This window comes from Adiantum capillus-veneris, chromosome 19 (genome assembly GCF_014529385.1).
Source record: "Adiantum capillus-veneris isolate H3 chromosome 19, ASM1452938v2, whole genome shotgun sequence".
In the NCBI taxonomy this organism is placed as follows: domain Eukaryota; kingdom Viridiplantae; phylum Streptophyta; class Polypodiopsida; order Polypodiales; family Pteridaceae; genus Adiantum; species Adiantum capillus-veneris.
Window position 1 is genome coordinate 42,808,128 of NC_140949.1, and position 11,729 is coordinate 42,819,856.

At 37.0% G+C, this 11,729-nt stretch overlaps 1 non-coding gene across 1 annotated transcript; it reads right to left on the minus strand.

The window, feature by feature from the left end:
- Window positions 1–341: 341 nt before the first annotated feature.
- Window positions 342–424, minus strand: TRNAL-UAA (transfer RNA leucine (anticodon UAA)). Its single transcript has one exon. It is a non-coding gene; the product is annotated as a tRNA-Leu (tRNA).
- Between the last annotated feature and the right edge of the window lie 11,305 nt (window positions 425–11,729).

Consider the following 11,729-nt stretch of genomic DNA (forward strand, 5'->3'; position numbering starts at 1 on the left):
CATGTGATGCACCTGCAACTTTCTTTTTTTTAAACCGTAGGCACATACTAAGTCTTAGTAGATTTTACAGATAGGATAACGCTTTATTTCGTGCACGTCACTTCCCACAATAGTACGACTTCCCATTCGCCAAAAAAAGTTCATTTCGAGCAAGTTGCAATGAAGACCAAAAAAACTATTCAGTTCCCTATGACGAAGATCATGGAGATCAAAATTAACGAGACTGTCAAACATTACGTACACAAGCCTGCTTAGCTGTGGGGTTGTTCAACATAGTTCCCTGGAGATCATAAGCAAATTCAAAATTAACCGGAAAGTAAAACTATAAGTGATCAGTAAGCTGCTAGCTGTGGGGTTCGAACCCACGCGCACTTGAGTGCAGGCGATCTTAAGTCGCCCCCCTTAACCACTCGGGCAAACTAGCTCATGTGCGACCAATGTGTACATATTTTATTCTGTAGTTATTATGCGAAACTGTGATCTCTTCCCTTCGCCCTATGTCCCGCAAATACAATCCGAAGAACCACTTGTTCTGCTTGGTGAATCACATACCTTTGCAGCCAGTGCTAGAACCCCACCCCAACAAAAAAGAAAAAGAGAAACGCAAAAGACTTTAGCCTTTGAAGACTTGTTCATGGATTTTTTTTAGTAAAATTAATCCAAAATATAATGAGATCAAAAAGGGCTGTTAAATTGACCTTGTCTAATCAACAAAGTAATTATCGAAATTCTAGCAGCAAAAATTTTGATGGTACAAGTGAGTTAATACTACCATTCAAAAATATATTTATTCACTGCCTATATAGTGTATAGTGCAAGGACACTCTAAAGAGTAGAAAAGTCGCAACAGAAAATAAGCAAAAGAAAAACACAAACATATAATGTGCACTCGACCATCTCTTTATATGGACACAATCAGCCTTTTGACTTTCCACTTTCATGAGTTTTTTCATTTCCTAAACCCACCCTTCACTTATACACTTAAAATGTTTTCAAAACTTTTTATTTTTCAGAGATTGCGCAGACCTTATACCAGTCATATTTTTCCCGTGGTAATCAACCTTTCGTATTTGATCGTTCATCTCCTTGCTACTCTGGTTTGTTTTACATGTGAGGACGTCGTTGATGAGCAACCACATTACTATCTTTTTTCCAAACTATGGACACAAATTGGTTGTAATTGTGAGAGAATAGAATGGTTGAGCTTAGAGTTTATACCTTGCGGGGACATTTCTAATTGTATGGAGTTCAATTGGTGCTACGACCATTGATACAAACTATAGCGAACACACACAAAGCCATGAGAAGGGGCTTTCCTACTACACCACGAGCTTATACAAGCTACTCCAGTATTTGTGGATAACAAGAGCAATTTCATTGCCCAATGTACGATGAGCATCATCGACATGATAAGCAATCTACTCCTTCACAAAGTGTGCATGTTTCTCTAAGTCACATGAAAGAAGTGATCAAATTTAAGAAACTCCTTATTATTATGCCTATCTTATTTGAGCTTTCGTCATCTGCCAATCCTCTCTCTCTCTCTCTCTCTCTCTCTCTCTCTCTCTCTCTCTCTCAAAACTAGTCAAACTCGGGCATTGCCAACAATGAGCCTTGGAACATGTTTTAATTAGCTAGTCAATGAGAGGGGTGTACGGCTTGCCTTGGTGCATCTAGGTTCCATTAATCCCTCTCCAGATTTGTCACTTGTTTCACTAATAAGCTCTTGATGAATCAATTTTGATCTCATGTTGCTCAAGTGGTGTTTGATATGGAAATCCCATTAGGGTAATTTTTCATTAAGAGCATTGTTTGTCAATTCTTCCCCTATTTTCCTATTCAGTTAACTTCTCCTAGATAGTGTTTTCATTGGAGTACCTACCCATGGTTGAAGCCTACAAAATTACCTGTCAAATGAGTCCACTTATGCTTCATTTGTACCTCATTAATTACATCAACTACAAGCCCCAAAATACTCTTTTTTTTCTGCATACGAAGGTATAGTGTTCCTGTAAAACATGCTAAGTGCGTGCAAAAGGGGAACCAAATATGAATACCTTGTAGTCGTATGTATACAATAACCACCAAAGCACACAAAACAAGGTTGAGAGTGAAAAAGAGCACGTAGCATGCGTGCTCCTAGAGCGGAGTGCTATGCATGCACGTGGTAGAGAGGAAGAGGAGGAAAAAAGAGAGGTATTGGCACTGGAGAAAAGGCTAACCCCCGTCCCACATGGGTCCCTCAATGAACCCATGTGAGCCTCTTAATAAATTCAGAAGTGTTACAAAATAGAGAGAGAGAGAGAGGAGCTTTTAACATAGATATTCCTTATATGTATGCATGTGATATCCATCATCAGATGTTGAGAGATAAACCAATGACTCATATCACTTTGTACCTGCCAACCATATCATAAATACACATTAGCATTTTAAAAATACATACCATTACATACCCCTCCGTTAAAAAAGCAACTAACCTCAATTGCTATTTTATAGCCCTACAAATCATGACTTGTCAAAAACATGGGTTAAAAATTACATATCACAAATATAATATATCAAAATAAAGTCTTACCTTTTCTTATGAAGTATATAATATCCCATACCACTAGATTGAACAGTATATGTCATATCCTAATACTTCATGATAAATCAAGTCCAAATCCATATCAAGATAGTCCAGCTCATTTCCATCATATACTTCAGGTTATATGATTTTATAGTTTGTGTTGTCTAAACTGGTAAATCAACACCAGTTGGACATGCGACCTAAATTAGTGAATCTAGATTGAGGTCGTGCTATCTAAATCAACATATATGCACTAGTGATGCCTAAATTGGAAAATCTGCACTTAGGTTATGTTGCTCGAAGCAATGAATCTACATTAAGAGTCTACTGCCTAAATTGATGAATCCAAACTAGTGTTGCTTAAACTAGAGAATCTCTATTGTTATATGGTGGTGCTTACATTAAAAAATAGACACCATCATGAATTGCCTTGAGACAACTAGCAAACATAATCATTTAAAATTTTAATGATTAAGGGCATTTCTTTTGGTAAAGATCCAAATACAAGTTTACTAGGACTTTAATCATACACATATGAACCCCTTTATATGGATAAGAAAAATTGATTGCAAAGTATGCAACTAAAACAATGCATTATATTATCTAAACATGTGAATACATAAAGCATGCTTACGTACTATTAGGCATTCCTACCATATGGCGAGCAAATATCTCTGAGCTAGGAGATAACCAAGCAAGAAATCTCAGAGAGAGAGAGAGAGAGAGAGAGAGAGAGAGAGAGAGAGAGAGAGAGAGAGAGAGAGAGAGAGAGACTTGGGCTTCTCCCAAACTCCCTGAAAGGAAACATGTCTAGTTAGAGCTAAACTAAGTATTTGGTGTCCCATAAATAAATCAATTGGTCATACTTCCAAGATCTAGAAAAGTTGCTTCCTCTGCTAAGTGAAATCAAGTGGACTCGCATCTCTCCTATGTCCCATGAAGATCATAGAATATTTGCACTACAAACACAAAAACAATGACCATAGCTTGAAATGCTTTCTATCAACGATATTGATTGAAATTTCATTAAAAATAAAAACATGTTTTACTTGGTGCTATCACCCAAGAAATCAAGATATCCAAAAGAAATATGGTGAAGAACCATATTGAAATGACTAATAATCAAGTCTAATGAGAGAGTATACTTTGTCACCCACCCTACTGCATCATCTTTGCAACAAATCAAGGGCAATGTTTTCATTGTAATCAAGCTATGTATTTTCCTATCATTAGATACTTAATTGAAAAAATGGAATGAACAACCAGCTGCATGTTGCAATGGCGCATGCCCATGGAGATTCATCTCTTCAATTATTTTTTTGTTTTATACAATGAAAAGAGAGCATGTCACATTTATCTATCTTGAAATTTGAGAGCAACAATGTGTGGTTTCTCATAATTTAAAAAATAAATCCTATCTCCATCTCTTTGTATTGCTTGTAGCCGTCTTTGGCAAGACAGATGGGTACATGCAATGGAAGGTGACAAAGAAAGGAGATTGTGAGCACTAGCTTTGGCTTTTGGGTGAAGAGAACTAGCAACCTTTCAAGGTACCATTGATATCTATGTGCAGTTCTTTATGGTAGAAGATAGCCATCATAGGTCCACTTAGGGCATTAAAATAAACTTTAATTTGTAATTTTTGTTGTGTTAATAATATTTTCCTTTATTGCTGTGTCTTTAGCCATCAGTGCCGACAAAGTTGGCAAAACTTTGTCCTCTCTCTCTACGCTATGTCATCCTTTATGATGCAATCAAAGGACGACAACATTTTTGTAGGGCACTTTATGCAAGCCAACTAAGATTTTTCACGACCGCTCAAGCAAACAAAAATGATGGTCTTGTTCCATGCAAAAGTACTCTTAGTAAGCAAATTACATTAGAATATTAACTAAAGGGATGAAGGACACAAGAGTTGTCATGCACTAAAAAACTCAACAAATCTGTTATCGTTTGAACCATTCTAATTAAAGGGTGATACTTATTATTTGGTAGAAAATAAAACTGCCTCTAACCATCCGCACCAGCGCGGATGGCTACAGGTAGGTTTCTATTTGAAACTTCATTCTTAGTACCAATTGCCTATAGCCATCCACACGAGCGTGGATGGGTACAAGCAAGCTTCTTGTTGTATTGGGAAATTCTGGCTTCAGCATTGCATCTGGCACCCTCATCTTACAAAGCCTCTAGGTGCTTGATATCAGGACGTGACTGCATCATTGCATATGACACCCTTATCTTACAGAGCCACCAAGCTTCAACTTTGAATCTGCCAAGTGTTGTGTATCAAGACCTGACTGCAATATGCTAGTCTGATCGATTAGCAGGTGTCTTGATCTCCACCACAAAGGCACCCACAGGGTAGGGTCACCCTCTCAAAAGTGCCTTTTCGCATCACCCACTCAGTGCCCTGCAATAATACAATAACACAGTAGCCTGCATGTGCTGTTAATTTTGGGAACCCATCAACCTCACTTATGCCTTGGATTCGTCACACATGATCGCAGATACCACATGTACAACTATGCAAGGAAGTGGGAAAAAGCCTCAAAGGATGTTGATAATCCACCTTCTTGTTTGCATGCAGAATCTTGAGGGAGAAAAATCCGTCCAGAGGGCGCGTGCACATGCGAGAGAGAGAGAGAGAGAGAGAGAGAGAGAGAGAGAGAGAGAGAGAGAGAGAGAGAGAGAGAGAGAGAGAGAGAGAGAGATCTTTCTTCAGTGCTCTTCAAACGCATGTCTCGCATGGCATATTGGCACCCTATATAAGGGTTTAGTCAACCCTAGATGGACTATTCTCATCGAGACTTTAAAAGAGTCCAAAAATTCAATAAGTTAACCAATCACGTGCACCTGCAGGTGAGTGTTGGACAATGGGAATGGATCGCCAATACTAGGGAGGGTGCCGTTGAACATGAGATGACACCCACACTCGAGTGACCACGTGTAAAGGCCATCTTTTATAGGGCCAGCTCATACTGAGCCTTGTCCAACCAACGTACTCATATGTCAAGGGATTCAGTCTTGTTAGCATTTAGATTTTGAGTGGCTTCAACCTGGGGGGGGGAAATGTTATTTATTCAATTAAATGAAGCAGCCCTCTTGATGACGAGGGACCACTATTCCGGAAAAGTATGTCAACTTAGCCTTGAGCTAGTTATAAATTTAGTACAACCAGATGAGAGAAGAGTGAAACCAAAAAAAAAAATCTATTAGATTTAGCAAGAAAATATTGTAAATATAGTTAGAAATCTGGCTCAATTTGCAAAAAAAAAACACTAAAGTATTACCTATAAAGGGATTTTCATGAACATTGATTAGGGTATGCTATTAGCGGGTGGTTGTAAACAACCACCACTATAAAGGATTACCAAAAGACCAAAGAAATTGAAGGTCATGTGTACAACCTTGTTAGGGGTTATTCACTTTTGTTGGAAGAAGTGCTCTGCGTGCATCATAATGTGCCATCTATTGTCATCATGAGAGTTATTTGCTTCCCCCTAAAAAAGTTTCACTTTCATTGTTGAATATTTAACTCCCTTAGATTCTCGCTTCACATGGATAGGCATATCCCTATATATCCTTGATCCTCTGATGTTGGAATGTACAATGTTTTGAGATCAAGGTTATTCTTTTGAAAGAATATTTTGAGCCCATTCAAGACCGTACATCTTTGCATCTAGTGACGTTGTGGAACCATAGGTGAAGTTTGGATGCTATAAAAATAGATAACGAAGAAGATGCATATGTGAAGTTGGAGGCATAGAAATAGATGATGGAGAGTATGATGCTTTCTTACTTAATCCTAAATTGCATCAATGATACAACGTGGATGTATTCAAGATGCTTCACCAAATATTTCTTGATTTTGTGTTGCTCGTAATGGCTCACTTGGAGTTTGGAATTCCTCCTATTAGGCCTCCCTAATCTCAGAAAAATAAAAATTCTTTCAAAACATTAAGTGTCGAAGTGAAGGGTGAGTTTAGGAAATGAAAAGATAGATGAAGGTGGAAAGTCAAAAGATGAATGAAAGTGGAAAGTCAAAAGACAAATAAAGATGGAAAAACAAAAGACCATTTTTCCTTTAGCATTTTCTTCTAAGTTCTCTTTAGTGTTTTCCTCTCTCTCTCTCTCTCTCTCTCTCTCTCTCTCTCTCTCACACACACACACACACACACACACACACAATCTTTACTCATCTTTCTTAGGTAATTTTGTTGCAAATCTATGTGCTTTGTCGTTGCCTGTTGTTACGTGCTATAAATTAACACATTGTTTTTCTTGTTTCTGAAAGCAATCTTTGAATTAGGAGCGCCTTTTAACTTTTTTGAAGCCATTAGGAATACCTTCTTTCTTGTTTCTGAAAGGAATCTTTGAATTAGGAGCACCTTTTAAATTTTTTGAAGCCATTAGGAATACCTTTTAATTTTTTTAGAGAAGAGGCACATCAATGATTTGTTTAGGCAGCTATTGCAATATGAACACACGTAAACAATTGAGAGAAAATAAGGAAATCAAAATTTATATCAGTGCACAAGTATAGCTAGCTAAGTAGGTTTTGCTCTCACCATGAATGCGATGGAGATTGGCTACCCATGTGTAACGAGTGTGTAACCCTCAATTATGGGTTCCATTATCTTCCCTTCTACCCTATTTGAGATAATTTCTCTAAAAATTCAGGATCCTTGGCCTATTTGTGAGAAAGATAGTTTGTGATCTTTGTACCATTGATCGCTCGGTGTAAGGTTGGTGGTTGGAATACTCTTCCTATCACAAATCTTTGCTTTAAACTATGTCAATTGATTTGAGAAATATGAAGAGTCATAATCCCAATCTCTCACTTGTTTATATGTCCCTAAAGTTAAAGAACATCTTGGAATTTGTCAAACATTAGAATATGTCGGTGAGGAGAGGATTGTTCTATAATATCCTCCCAAAGAATTTGGAGAAGAAGTCATATGGTACTGACTAAAATGAGTAACATATGTTGTTCTCAATAGTTCTTTCCCACAACCTAAACATGAAAATAGAAACAGGTAAACAACCTCATTCTTGGTCTACTAGTAGTATTTTCATGGCTCTCAATGGTCTTATAGTAGGTGTCCTCAATAAGCTAAAGGTGTTTACATAAAGAATTGTATTAGTGACTTTAATCTCTCATTCACGTATCTTAGAATTTTTCCCATTCTATATTTCCTTCTTGAGGTGTGCTTGGACAGGGTATGATCTTGGTCTTTGTTTGACATTCTTCATACTATGCCAGGCTCACAATGTGTTTGGCAATAGTCAACAATGGTGCACCCTCCTTGGAAAGCATGTTACTTTTAGTCTCGAGCAAATGTCATTGCCTATGGCATACTCTTTGAGGATGTTAGTTAGGGTACCCTTTAATGACTCTTTTCGATGGCATGGTATCTTGTGGAGATATAAAGCGTTCAAAGATGTGAACACCTGACTTTAAACTTCCCATGATCTCTTAATGATGATTTTTCTCTTTGGGCTTTGGGATTGATTCTAATACTTTCCTATAAGTTGATAGATAAGAAAAAGTATGTACATGCTTAAATGTAGGTGAGAGAGCAGAGAGCGAGCCTTGGTGAAGACTTCTTCATCAAGAAGGTTTCTTGCATGCACATACACACACCTTGCATGCAATGATTATTATAATTTTTAATATGTCACCATGAGCAAAATTAAAAAGAATTCAAAATTTTCTTCTAAAAGGGTGGGTCATTGTAGAAAGTGTAGGCAAAGATAATTTAAAGAGCAAATACGAGTTTTGTAAAATGTGCTGTGAATTTTTCAAGAATAAAAAATAACTATGAATTTTGATCAATCCATTGAGTGACCTTAAAAGGACCATAGCTCCTTTGTGCTAGCTCAATTTCCATCTCCGTCTCTAGACTCTTCAGTACCAAGTGCATTGATCAAACCAAAAGGCATGGCAACAAATTATAATGACCAAATTGTTTGCAAAAATGTGGCTTTATATATAGCACTTTACATTATACCAACATGATGATGACTAGACTTAAGATGTATTTTTCTAAAATAACTTGCACCATTGAACTTATATAATACATCATCAACACTCGGAATAGGTAATCAATTCTTCTTTGTGAGTTTACTAAATACTCTACAATCAATACACAAGTCATAGTTGTCATTTTATGTACCACAAGGTGAACAAGATGACCAAACCATGATTTGGTAATTCCTCAAATTGTTGATGAACTTCATTTTGGTTGATTTGATTTTGGAGATGTGGTATTTAACAAAGTGATCACTACTTTGGGATCAAATCTATAGTATTGGTCCTTTGCTCAAGAAGGAGGTTGTATCACAATGTAATTAGTAAACAACCACCATCACTTGAAAATAATCAAAAATAAGAGATTCCTAACTTTAAAATGAGAATTTGATCACATTTAAACAAGGATACAATCACATAATCATGCATAGAAACTTAAAGAGAGAGGGAAAGGAGAGATGGAAAAAATTTGGGGGTCGGAATGGCCAACCCCCTCCAATAGGGCTTTTGTATTACAGAAAGCTTACAATGAAGCTAAATATAATCACAATAAATTATCTCGCCAAGAAATTGGTCTTGTCATCATGCCAACATAATGGCCTTCTCTGATCAACCCAATAATTTTGGCCCTCTCTGATCAAAAATCTTCTTCTTGAAGAAGTTGTTAAAATATTCACACCATCTCTGCTAGAGGTGTGAACAAGATCTAAGGATGAAGGCATGATGGAAGCAAGTCAATATGGACTCAAGTATGACGGCATGAGGATACATGTCCATGATCATGGATTTTATCTCATCTACATGTTGGAGGTCTTTACAACAAACCGCCTAGAAGATTGATGAAAAGTACCTATGAAAAGTACCTAAAAGGTAGGAGCAATTTTAAGAGGTTAAAAAATGTAACTTTATAGGAGTAATATCAATCACATACAACAATGATTTGTAGACTAATGCAAAGAGAACCTACTCTACTCAATATGGACAACAAATTGGTCAAAGGCATTAGCCAACATACCAACTTGGGAGTGACCCACCAAGAGATATAGCCATGATCTCTTTATAAAGTGTAAAGAGGAAATGTTCCTCTCATCATGGAGGATCTAGATACCCAAGGAATCCCTAAAATTGACTTGGAGAAGTCATCTACAACAGACATAAAAGAGTATAGGAGAGCAAGTTGTAGTGGTTTATCTACACAGATTTTGTACTTAGTTGTACCCTAGTGCTTAGAGCCTAGTATTGGTGCCTAGTTCTAAGATGATATTGGGCTAGAGAAAGGATGCCACTACACATTATGTAGTGAGCTTAGCAAGGTTGTGAAGTGATATTATTGAAAATAAGCATTGAGAGGGAGAGTGTAGGGAGCACAGAGAGAGAGTTGAGAGACATTGTGAGGCATTAGATCATATCGTATATAGTGTTGTTAGCTAGGAAAACACACTCATTGTACTTGGGACTCTAGCCTTTAACTTAGGTTTTGAGATTAGCCCATTGAGTCTTTCAGAAGTAACTATAATGTGTATCATGGGTATTGTCAAAGAATCTAGTATTTCTTATAGATTCAAGGGAATTAACTTATAAAAGGAGAGAGTTTTTCCTTAAGAAAATTCTTTAGAGTAGACTAGAGATGGTGCCATGCTAATTTTATTGTACATTCATACATCAAAACATTAAACCATGCACATAATTTAAAGAGAATACCACAAATAATATTAATAGCTTGATGAGGACCGGATTTTCTTAGAGTGAGTACCCCCTCAAAAATATTCTTTGTATTATAATTATCTCTCAAAGAGAGCTTTGATTACAACACAAGGTTGTGCTCTTGCAGAGATTTTCTTGAACGAAGAAGATGATCAAAGACATGATTCCATGGCGTAACCCTCCTTCGCAAGCCTTAAACACCCCATTAGGGAGAAAGAATTGTGGGGTAAGAGGTAGATCAGGGTGAAAGAAGCATTTTTCAAGCAAAAGAAGTAGTAACGTATATATGCTTACTCTATGAGAAATATCTTAGCATAATAGAGTATGAGAAGATGAAGAATAAGAAGAAGATTTTTCACTTGCTTGGATTTCCATCCATGCCAAGTCCTTGAGCAAGGAAACCACTTTTGAGCTCCCATGTGAACTCAACAATCCAAGCGACAACACGATGGTGGTAGAGATGGAGATGGGTTGAGGGTGAGAGGTTGAGGAAGAGGAGTGTGAGCACTTAATTAACCACCTTGAGCTCTTTTGGGGAATGAAATAAAAATGATAGAGAGTAAACCAAAAACATCCACTAACCCCCCTTTTGCCTCTATACTCGCCAAGAATCTTGAAAAGGAATGCTAATTACATGGAACAATCACAAGTGAATACATAAAATGAAACTTTATGCATTAGATTACACATGTTTCCTCCCTTCCTTTCTAATTTGAACAACTCGCCTCCTTCCTCTGTTGACTTGAATTTGGCAACGGAACTTACACACACACACACACTTGATAACTTCCCATAAAGTAAATGCAAGCTACTTTTGACATGTGGCCTAGCCAAACTTAATAAAGAGGAATTAGAGTCAACTTACCAAAAATGGCAAGGCTAATTGAACCTTAGGCTTTTAATTTTCCCAAGCATTAATTAAAAAGCATAGACTTACCTTTAATTTTATCGGCTCGGGTGCAAGACCTTTGCACTATCCTCTGGAGGCTTTACGAAGATGACTCGGGCTAGACCTACCTGCTAATTTAGGACTTGCTAAAAACTCACCCTTGTGCTTTTAGAACTTCTCCTTTTGTACAAACTTTAGCACAGTGCTTTGGAGGTAATACAAAGTTGGCATTGAAACTTGCTAAATTTAGACTAACTTTGGTGAATTTTAAGTTTACCTTAGGAATGGATATTTTTAATTATTTAAAATTAACACAATTAGTTTTTCTTTTTAGACTCCTATAATTGCTCCAGATAATCTCCTTTCTCCTATACCTTTGATCAAGGTTGTTCAAGATAGATTCATCCTTCCTTAACCTGTACCTTTGATTGAGATGACTAAACAGCAATTATCCCTACTCTTTTATAGACTTCTCTCCTTTAGTCCCAAGCCTTTGATCAAGATGGTCTATAAGCACTTTAATCAAGTTCACT